The sequence below is a fragment of the Lepidochelys kempii genome, chromosome 7, assembly GCF_965140265.1.
Source record: "Lepidochelys kempii isolate rLepKem1 chromosome 7, rLepKem1.hap2, whole genome shotgun sequence".
NCBI lineage: Eukaryota > Metazoa > Chordata > Testudines > Cheloniidae > Lepidochelys > Lepidochelys kempii.
The window spans coordinates 98969888-98981047 of NC_133262.1; the positions used below are offsets into that span (position 1 = coordinate 98969888).

At 47.9% G+C, this 11160-nt stretch overlaps 1 long non-coding RNA gene across 1 annotated transcript; it reads right to left on the reverse strand.

The window, feature by feature from the left end:
* Nucleotides 1-705: 705 nt before the first annotated feature.
* LOC140915363 (uncharacterized) lies at nt 706-8177 on the reverse strand. Its single transcript, XR_012160140.1, has 2 exons — nt 7987-8177; nt 706-1383 (listed from the first exon to the last, which is right to left on the reverse strand). It is a non-coding gene; the product is annotated as an uncharacterized lncRNA (long non-coding RNA).
* Between the last annotated feature and the right edge of the window lie 2983 nt (nt 8178-11160).

Genomic DNA, 11160 nt, shown 5'->3' on the forward strand with positions numbered 1-11160 from the left:
CACCTGGGACTGCCTCCACTCGCCAACTCAGCTACTCGCCTCCACCCCGTTTGCCATCTGGGACTCCAACAGCAGCCGGGACTTTGCTCACAAGCGCATGCTGGTGCACGTGTCCTCTCCCTCCCCTTGGACTTGCCCCTCCCCCAGCTGCACTAGGCTGGTGAGCTCTCACACCCTCTGTTTGCCCATCAGCCTCCCTGCAGAAGTTTTCCCCCTTTCCCTTTGCTGTCATGGTTATTAGCTGGAATGATGCTTCATGTGCTCACTTCCCCAAGCCAGGATAGGACCAAATTCTGCTCTCTTACAGCAGGATAAATTATCATCCGTACAGTTACACTGGATTTACATTGCTGTAACCAAGAGCAGAATTTGGCCTTATATTGGCTTGGAGAAGTTAGTACATGAAACATCAAATGCTTGTGGAATAAACACCTCTGGATCAAAGGGACAGTGTTACTATGGCTCTGCTTTAGGCAAATTTTTAGCAGCTTCTTTACAATTAAAAGGTCAAAATACAAGTGTAACCCTTCTGCCCGTCAGAGTTGGCAGCAACAAGGGCCGGGTTCAATATCTAGGGGTTCCATTCCAATAACACAATGCAAACTGGCTCGAGCCCCCACCCAGTGACCTGGGACAAATATATACCACCCCCGCTGGGCGCCTCCAAGAGGCAATACTTCCCCTCTCGCAAGCACATAGTCTGAGTGTAGCAAAAGTCTTTTAATAACAGAGAGAAACAATGTGGCATTATGTTGGGGAAACACCACCAACCGGATTCATAACACAACCCATGAGCAAAAACAACCCACCCCAGGCAAATTGGGGCATGCCCTTTTCCCTTTGGTTCTTGAGTCCAGCAACCCCAAAAGTCCAATGCCCCAAAAGTCTCTGTCCCTGGTCAGGGCAGCCCCAGAGTTCGAAAGTTTATCGGCGGAGCTTTACCTCCCAACCTGGGTGGAAATGGGACGGGGGTAAGAGGCACCTTACGTGATCTGAAGCTGACCGCCCCATAGCTCCATAGCGGCGCTCCGCTCCGCTCCGCCAGCCGCCCCACAAAACTCCTTCGCGCAGCTGCACTCCGCTCCACCAGCCGCCCCACGAACTCCTTCACTCAGCTGCGCTCCGCTCCGCCAGCCGCCCCACGAACTCCTTCGCTCAGCTCCACGGCCCACAAGCAGCTCCTGCCATCCACACACTGCTCCGTGTCGAACTGCTTCGCCAGCCGGCCCGCAAACTGCTCCACAATATATCTTCAGGCTCCCCCACTACTTAACACAACACTCAGTGATTTCAGCGCTTAGGTGAATTCAGCTTATAATAGGGGAGCCCCAGTGCTGGTGCACTGTCAGCCCAAAGTGAGCTCAGCAGCCTGTAACTAGACTTCTAATGAAATCAAAATTAGCTCTGATATTCCACAGTGGAGAGAGGAGGAAGTGCAATTAGCATGTAAGGCCCTCACCAAGGGGCCCATGCCACCAAGTATTAATACTTGTCCCCAGCCTCTCTCCATTCACACAGTTTTGGAACCCATGACCCTTGCCTAGCGAGTGCTACTTAGATGATGGTGAATCCCTCCATCGTAACAAAAGGCCACGTACAGTTCCAAGCACAGTTCCCATAATCAGGGTAATAACAATTTATTCTTCCTGCCCCAATAACAGAGACACTGGGGATCCCACAGCAGCCAAAGTGACCATTTGGGCAGCTATGGTCTCATTCTAGGCGTGGTGGGTGTGCCTATGCAAATGAGATCGGCCCCTGAAATTCTTTTCCACAACTTGCCACACCTCACCACCAGATGTCAGGGTGGAGCTCATCCTGACACTGCTTACATCCTCCCCCCAGCCGAGACTTTGTCGTCCCGACAAATCACACTCCCTTTATACCAACTCATTGGTTTCCTCCAAAGGGCCTCAGGAAGCCCACTTTAGCTTCCACAAGCCTGTGTGCTAAATGTATTGGCTCCTCACTAGTCACCCCAGGTGCATCATAAGTTAACCGTTTCACTGGTCTTATCACCCTGTCTCGTCTATTGAGAATCTCTGTTGCCGAAGTAAGGGGAACATCCTCTTGAGTGACGGATGGAGAGGCTTCCCTGGAGGGTCCCTCGGCTACTGGCGTAGGCCCCTGCACTCCTAGTTCTAACGCTGGAGGGTCCAAGGTGCCCAGGACATCCTTTACCTGTCTGTCCCCATTGTCCAATAAGCTGTGTGTGTCATCACAGGGGGGTCTCATCAGCAGCACCGGGGTATCAGAAAGGGGCCTAAATAGTTCCGCCATTGGGTTTAGGGCGGAAGAGGGAAAACTCTCGTTTGGTTCAGCTGATCGAGACTGAAATCTTGTCTCCATCCCAGGATACACCAGGGTTGTGTCTTCCTCCTCAGACTCACTCTCAGATGTGCAGAATAGGGGTAAGTTAGCTGCAGGGGGCCCACTGTCTGTGTTGGATGGCGGCTTTGGTCTAGCACCTCTGTTCTGCCCGGCGGCCCTGCCGTGGCCCATCTCACAAGGGGTGCTTACCAATTCCCCCACAGGGAGCAAAAGGTTTCTATGCACCGTCTTTATTTGCCCTGGACCGTCTTCAGGTTTGATCTTGTAGACCGGCAGATCTCCCAGCTTTTCCATCACCAGGTAAGGTATTGCCTTCCATCTGTCAGCTATCTTGTGTTTGCCAGCAATACCCAAATTTCGCAGCAGGACTCTGTCCCCCGGCTGGAGCTCCTGCGAACGCACTCTAGCATCATATCGATGTTTGTTGCGGTCTGCGTTCTTCCGAGCCGCAGCGGTAGCTAAGCGATAAGCATCCCGCAGCTTTTCTTTTAGTCGGGATACATATTGCTGATGAGTTTCATAGCTATCTCCATCCTCTGATACACCAAAGCACAAGTCTATGGGTAATCTTGGTTCTCGCCCAAACATCAAGAGATATGGGGTGACTCCCGTAGCATCGTTCTTTGTGGCATTGTAGGCATGCACCAGAAATGCGACATGCTGGCTCCAGGTTGCCTTCTGCTCTGGTCGCAAAGTTCCCAACATATCTAATAGGGTTCGATTGAACCTCTCTGGCTGAGGATCACCTTGGGGGTGATAAGGCGTTGTCCTAGACTTTTTAATTCCTGCTATCTTCAGCACCTCCTTCAGAAGGTGACTCTCAAAATCCCGCCCCTGATCAGAGTGTATCCGAGCCGGGAATCCATAGACTGAGAAATATTTGTCCCACAATACTCGAGCAACGGTGGTGGCCCTCTGATCACGTGTGGGATATGCTTGTGCATACCGTGTAAAATGGTCAGTCACTACTAGAATGTTTCCAACATTCCTCTTGTCTACCTCTACAGACAAGAAATCAATGCATACCAACTCCAAAGGTTTGTTGCTGGTGATGTTCTTGAGATATGCAGCCCTCGTGGGCAGAGTTTTCCTTTGAACACATCGAGCGCAAGTCTCACATTTCCTGCGAACATCTTCAGCCATTCGGGGCCAATAGAACCTACTACGAATAAGTTCCAGGGTCCTCTCCATCCCTAAATGCCCAAAGTCATCATGCAGGGCCCTCATGGCCAGGGCTCTGTACTTTTTTGGCAGTACTAGTTGTGCTCGTTGTTTTTGTAAAGGGTCAGTGGTCATTCGGTGTAGCACTCCCTGAATCAGTTTTAGTTTGGTCCATTCTCTCAATAGTAGTTTACCCTCCGGGTTAGGTGGGACAACCGCAGTTGGGCTTCGCCCCTCCCTTTTGGCAAGTAGTGTATCACGAATGTCAATATCTTGCCGCTGGGCTTCTTGCCAGTCAGCCGCATTGAGCATGGGCAAAGGAGATTGGTCTAATGCAATATAGTTCACCGAAGCAGAAGGCATGCATTCAGGGGGCAGGCCCAAAGCTTCTGCAACACATCCCTGAAAGTCTTCACGGGCCTCTGGCTCTCGGCGACTCACACTGCAAATAGCTCTCACTCCATCTGTGGGTATCACAGCAACTTCTGGAGCCTGCGGACGCCTGGACAATGCATCTGCATCTACATTGCTTCTCCCTGATCGGTACTGAATGCTGAACTCATAGCTAGCCAAGGCGGCCACCCATCTCTGCCCTGTAGCATCCAGCTTAGTACTTGTTAACACATAAGTCAGTGGATTGTTGTCTGTCCACACCTGGAACTGAGCACCATACAAGTAGTCTCGAAATTTCTCAGTGATGGCCCATTTCAAGGCCAAAAACTCCAGCTTGTGGGTGGGATAGCGAGTTTCACTATCAGACAATCCTCGGCTGGCAAAGGCTACAGGTTTACATTTGCCTTCCACTTCCTGGTACAGGACTGCTCCCAGACCCTCCAAACTGGCATCAGTATGCAGGATAAATGGTTTGCTTGGGTCAGCAAAAACTAGGACTGGAGCATGAGTTAGGCAAGTAATGATTTCTTGAAAAGCCCTTTCACATCTCTCATCCCACCGTGGCCCAAATGGTGCAAAGGGGCCATTGTGTCTCTGCACAGGAGGCTTTGGGGACCTCCCCTTATTCTTGGACTTAGATTTGTTCTTGCTGGACTGATGTCCCCTGGTAAGATCATTCAGAGGCTTTACAATCGTAGCATAGTTTTTCACAAATCTGCGGTAGTAGCCACTAAATCCAAGGAAGGTCTTGAGTTCTCTGTAGTTACTTGGACGTGGCCATGTAGTGAGTGCTTCTATTTTATCAGGATCAGTACTCACACCTTCTTGGGACACAATGTGACCCACGTACTTCACTGAGGTTCTGCAGAACTGGCATTTGTCAATTGAAAGCTTCAGACCATAATCCTCCAACCTATCAAGCACTTTAAGAAGTCTTTCTTCATGCTCCTCTAAGGTTCTTCCAAACACAATCAGGTCATCCAAATAAACTAACACTTGCAGTAAATTCATGTCTCCCACAACTTTCTCCATGAGACGTTGAAAGGTGGCAGGTGCTCCAGAAATCCCTTGGGGCATGCGTTCGAACTGATAAAACCCTAATGGGCAGATGAAGGCTGTCTTCTCCTTATCTTCTTCTCCCAGAGGGATCTGGTAGTATCCACTTCGAAGATCCAACACAGAGAACCACTGGCTTCCCAGCAAACAGTCTAAGGCGTCTTGCACTCGAGGCATAGTGTACTGGTCGACCACCGTACGGCTGTTTAGGGTGCGGTAGTCAATACACATCCGGATTTTCCCATTCTTTTTGCGGACTACCACGATGGGTGAGGCGTATGGGCTGCGGGACTCTGTAATGATGCCATTCGCAGCCAGCTCCTGAAGATGATGTCGCACATCTTCCATCTCAGAGAGAGCAATCTTCCTAGATCTCTCCCTGAAAGGTCGAGAGTCATGTAGTCTGATATTGTGCTCTACTCCTTTTGCACATCCCACATCCCACTCATGCAGTGAGAACACCTTGGATCTTTCACAAAGTTTCTTCCTCAGGCGATCTTTCCAGTCCTCGGACACTGGTGAATCTCCAAAGTCAAACTTTGCTGGGTCTATTGCCGGAACTGGAGTTTCATACTGGGGTTTTACAATCGACTCAGGCTCAAAGAGGTCTGCTATCTTTTGTCCTTGCTTCACAAAAATATCACGACTCGTTTCATTAGCAATCAGTATAGTCACCCTTTCCTGGGCTTCAGCAGGTAGGGTTATGACTCCACTGGGGACCAGCACTCCTTCAGGGAGCTCTCCTCCCATCGGCTGCTCTATCATTGCTAACGTCCCTTTACTGCCTTTCAGACAGGTACTCATGACAAGCACTTCTTGCTCCGTCCTTGCAGGCACTACTAAGGGGGTTGTGCCCGCGTACTTCAGTGCCCCAAGCGGTAGCTCAGATGTGTCCCTTTTAGCGCTCTCAATTTTCCTATAGGCTTCAGCACAAAGCGTATGGATCATCAGGGTATTCAGGTACTGGTCCCCAGCCCGCCTTCTGCAGTAATCTGCGAGTACCTTGAAGAGACTGGAGTTGGTCCCTATCAGCACAGACACATCAGAAGTCCCTTTAGGGTCAGGGCATATTAAGGCAGCTGTGTCTACCTCTTCTCTCACCCCAGCAACCTCCTCTGGGAATTCCAGGTGCACTATGACATACCCTTGATAGGGGTATTCATCCATGCTGAGGCCACATAGGCCAAGGCCAGTCAGTGGCTGTATAGGCAGGTGCCTAAGCATCTGTTGGTAGAATGACTGAAATATAATAGTCACTTGAGATCCAGTGTCAAGCACTGCTTTACACTCCACCCCTTCGATCCTCACCATGACCTCTGCTCGAGGCCCTATCAGTCCTGCAGGGATCCCAGCTGGACAGTCTTTTCTGGGGGAATCTTCAAATCCTGCAGACCTGGGGGGTCCCCGTCCCCAGACCCTCTGGCAGCTACCGGATCTCTCCCAACTGATCCTCAGCTTTCCATACACTAAGGAGGGGTTTTCTTCATTACGGCACTTGGCAGCACTGTGTCCATCCTGACCACATCGGTAGCAGAAGAATTGACCTTTCCCCCTTCGCCTGGGGGGGATGGTGGCTCTAAGTGCGGGCTTCTCAATCGCCACAGTTTGAGGCTTCTTATTCCTAGAAGTCTTAACTCGGTCAACGGTACTTTGCAGCTCAGCTATCCATTCCGTCAGGACCTGTATTTGTTGGGCAAGTTCCTCTCTGGTGCTCACCATCAGTACACTGGCCATTTGCAGTGGTGTTGTGCTGGCTGGCTCCGATGTTTGGGCTTCCCAAAACTCACTGGCAGCCTGCCTTTCTTCCTCCTCTCGGACCTCTTTTATCAGCTGGGAGTAACTTGGGGGATGTTCCCGTCGTTCTCTTAGCCGGAGATGAAGTAGAATCGGGTTCTGATACTGAGTTCCTCTTACAATTTGAGCCAGTCTGGTCTGATCCATCTGCTCAGCAGTCACTGCTCCCCTCATGACAGCTCTCTGAAGCAGTCTCTCCAGTCTCTGTATGTAGGCTGAAGCCTTCTCGCCCTTTTGTTGTCGGGAATTAAGGAACTTACAGTAGCTGTCTTCAGGGCCCTCTACGCTCCCAAAGTTGTGTTCAAGGGCCTCTAGGCAGTCCTTCACACTGACCCCAGGGTCAATGAGCTTCAGGGTGCGAATCACATCTAATGCTGGGCCGCCAAGGCTCTCTATAAGGCATCTTCGCTTTTCTGCATCTGGTACGGCCCACTCTTGCAGCATTTCAGTGGTATGCTCTAACCAGGGTTCAAACTCCTCCTCCCCAGCAAATAATCTTAACTTACGACAAGAGTCTGACTCAGCATGGGGCAGCACAACCTTTTCCAATATTTGCCCCAGAGCTTTTGTCCAATCATCAGCCGAGGCTGCAGCCTCCGAGCTAGAAGCTGCTGAGCCAGGGCCCAACAAACCTGACATATTAGCCATTATACAAACAGTAATTTCCTCAAAATATAAGCACAAACAAAAAAAATATATAAATTGTTTCCCAATGTAGTGGATCACTCAACAGGTGCTTGCGAGGGGTACTGACCCAGGCGATCCCGGACGAGCCCCCAAAAATGTAACCCTTCTGCCCGTCAGAGTTGGCAGCAACAAGGGCCGGGTTCAATATCTAGGGGTTCCATTCCAATAACACAATGCAAACTGGCTCGAGCCCCCACCCAGTGACCTGGGACAAATATATACCACCCCCGCTGGGCGCCTCCAAGAGGCAATACTTCCCCTCTCGCAAGCACATAGTCTGAGTGTAGCAAAAGTCTTTTAATAACAGAGAGAAACAATGTGGCATTATGTTGGGGAAACACCACCAACCGGATTCATAACACAACCCATGAGCAAAAACAACCCACCCCAGGCAAATTGGGGCATGCCCTTTTCCCTTTGGTTCTTGAGTCCAGCAACCCCAAAAGTCCAATGCCCCAAAAGTCTCTGTCCCTGGTCAGGGCAGCCCCAGAGTTCGAAAGTTTATCGGCGGAGCTTTACCTCCCAACCTGGGTGGAAATGGGACGGGGGTAAGAGGCACCTTACGTGATCTGAAGCTGACCGCCCCATAGCTCCATAGCGGCGCTCCGCTCCGCTCCACCAGCCGCCCCACAAAACTCCTTCGCGCAGCTGCACTCCGCTCCACCAGCCGCCCCACGAACTCCTTCACTCAGCTGCGCTCCGCTCCGCCAGCCGCCCCACGAACTCCTTCGCTCAGCTCCACGGCCCACAAGCAGTTCCTGCCATCCACACACTGCTCCGTGTCGAACTGCTTCGCCAGCCGGCCCGCAAACTGCTCCACAATATATCTTCAGGCTCCCCCACTACTTAACACAACACTCAGTGATTTCAGCGCTTAGGTGAATTCAGCTTATAATAGGGGAGCCCCAGTGCTGGTGCACTGTCAGCCCAAAGTGAGCTCAGCAGCCTGTAACTAGACTTCTAATGAAATCAAAATTAGCTCTGATATTCCACAGTGGAGAGAGGAGGAAGTGCAATTAGCATGTAAGGCCCTCACCAAGGGGCCCATGCCACCAAGTATTAATACTTGTCCCCAGCCTCTCTCCATTCACACAGTTTTGGAACCCATGACCCTTGCCTAGCGAGTGCTACTTAGATGATGGTGAATCCCTCCATCGTAACAAAAGGCCACGTACAGTTCCAAGCACAGTTCCCATAATCAGGGTAATAACAATTTATTCTTCCTGCCCCAATAACAGAGACACTGGGGATCCCACAGCAGCCAAAGTGACCATTTGGGCAGCTATGGTCTCATTCTAGGCGTGGTGGGTGTGCCTATGCAAATGAGATCGGCCCCTGAAATTCTTTTCCACAACTTGCCACACCTCACCACCAGATGTCAGGGTGGAGCTCATCCTGACACTGCTTACACAAGAATGGGAGAAAAAGAAAACAAACATTTTTGTATTTTTTGCTACTATTTTCCTAAGTACAAAAGTGCATTGTTATGATAATTACTTAGCTAAGATATCTTTATGTATTGACCAACACTGCTGCTAACAAGCTTAACTCTATGAAGCAGTTATTAAAATTAAAAACATTAAATGAGAGACGTTGATTTGCTTTTACTGAAAGGAAGTTCAAATCCCAGCCTAATTATATATAAAAAGTGGAGATCTCAGTAAACTGCTAACTTTTAGTACATTAGTACACAAAGAAGTACTTTGCAAACAAACTTACTAGTGATTTTTTATGAGCATATAATTATTTGATACTAGAGCTGCTTGGGGGGAAAAAAAGTACATACTGTATAGTTTGGCCTGGGGAAACTAAGATCAGATGATAATATATATAGTAAACACGTCTAAAAAATAATTATCCCAAATTGCTTTTGTGAAGTTAAGAAACAAGGGAACTAATCAAAGCCAGGAAAAAACATGATTTAATTAGGAGAAAAAGGGAAGTGCGCTAATGTAAAAGGTCAGCAAAAATATTGTGGGATTGTATGGAAACTTTAATGAATGCTGGTGTTATGATGTAGACCACCTTTTAGCAGCTGCTCAATTAATTATTCCACTAAATAGGCAAAATATTAATGATCAGTCTGCTTCAATACATTCTGAGCCTAATCCTGTTCTGATTGGAGTAATGCCAAAACTCCAACTGGTTTCATTGAGAGCAGTATTGGACCCACAAATGCCACATTTGAAGGATCAAATATCTGCAGTGCTATTGCAAAAAAAAAAAAAAAAAGTTAGAAAGAGTCTTCTTGATGAAGCTACTCTAAGGCCAGATCCAATTCACACTGAAATCAGTGTGAATCTTTTCATTGACATTAATTGGAACTGGATGAGGACTAGAGTAGAGAAATAAAGCATCATATGGCAGTACCAGCATTTGGATATATATAAAATGAAAGAAACAATGCTGAGATGTGTGAATGAATGCACTCCTGTATTAACACCCTGCACACTTTTGTAATAATCTTTGTACAAAATATGCCTTGTGAGGTATCATTTGAAAACCAATAAACTAACTGGTCAATAATGACAACATTATATCTACAAAAAGAAAAGGAGTACTTGTGGCACCTTAGAGACTAACCAATTTATTTGAGCATAAGCTTTCGTGAGCTACAGCTCACTTCATCGGATGCATACCGTGGAAACTGCAGCAGACATTATATATACACACAAAGAATATGAAACAATACCTCCTCCCACCCCACTGTCCTGCTGGTAATAGCTTATCTAAAGTGATCATCAGGTGGGCCAATAAGCTATTACCAGCAGGACAGTGGGGTGGGAGGAGGTATTGTTTCATATTCTCTGTGTGTATATATAAAGTCTGCTGCAGTTTCCACGGTATGCATTCGATGAAGTGAGCTGTAGCTCACGAAAGCTTATGCTCAAATAAATTGGTTAGTCTCTAAGGTGCCACAAGTACTCCTTTTCTTTTTGCGAATACAGACTAACACGGCTGTTACTCTGAAACCTAACATTATATCTAGTTATAAATATAACCTGAGATTATCTGAGATGTGTTTACCAGACAAGTCTGGGTAAATCAGCTTTTCAAACACAAAGGACAAGCTGATGCCTCTAGCCAGGTGTCATCAAAGTTGATGGGCCATCACAGATGAAGTGGCCATTCTTTGGCAAGGCAGGAACAAACAGACCAACATTTTAAGCAAGCAGCATCAAACCTCTTTCACCACTAGACTCCTTGTCCCTGTCTTCAGAGTGAGAATAAACCTTATCTAGAGGTAACCCTCAGGCAAATGCATTTCAAAGAGGGACTGGCCTATAAAAGTGAGGAGCAAAACATGTCAAGGTATCTCTCCCTATCCAGCTCTCTCTCTTTCACCCAAGAAGACAAAAGGAATAGCCTTTGGACTTTGGGAGCAGATCCTGGCCTGAGAATTTGGTCAGCAATGTTACTGGGATCATGTGGTAAGGTATTTCACCTTGAACCACGTCTAGTTTGTTAAGTTTTAGTAGAAGTATTTTATCTTTATTTCCCTTGTAACTATTTCTGACTTTAATGCCTTATACTTGTACTCACTTTGTAGTTAAATAAACTTTGTTTTCTTCTTTAATCAACACTAATCCAGCATTGTGTTTAAACTGAATTGTGTGGGTAACTCCATTTAAGGTAGCAAACTGTTGGATATTGATCCCCGGAGAGGGGTAACCAATCTAAAATATCTGAACTATCCAGCACTCTTTTTGGGGGGAAATTCAGGCCTGGATGAATTTT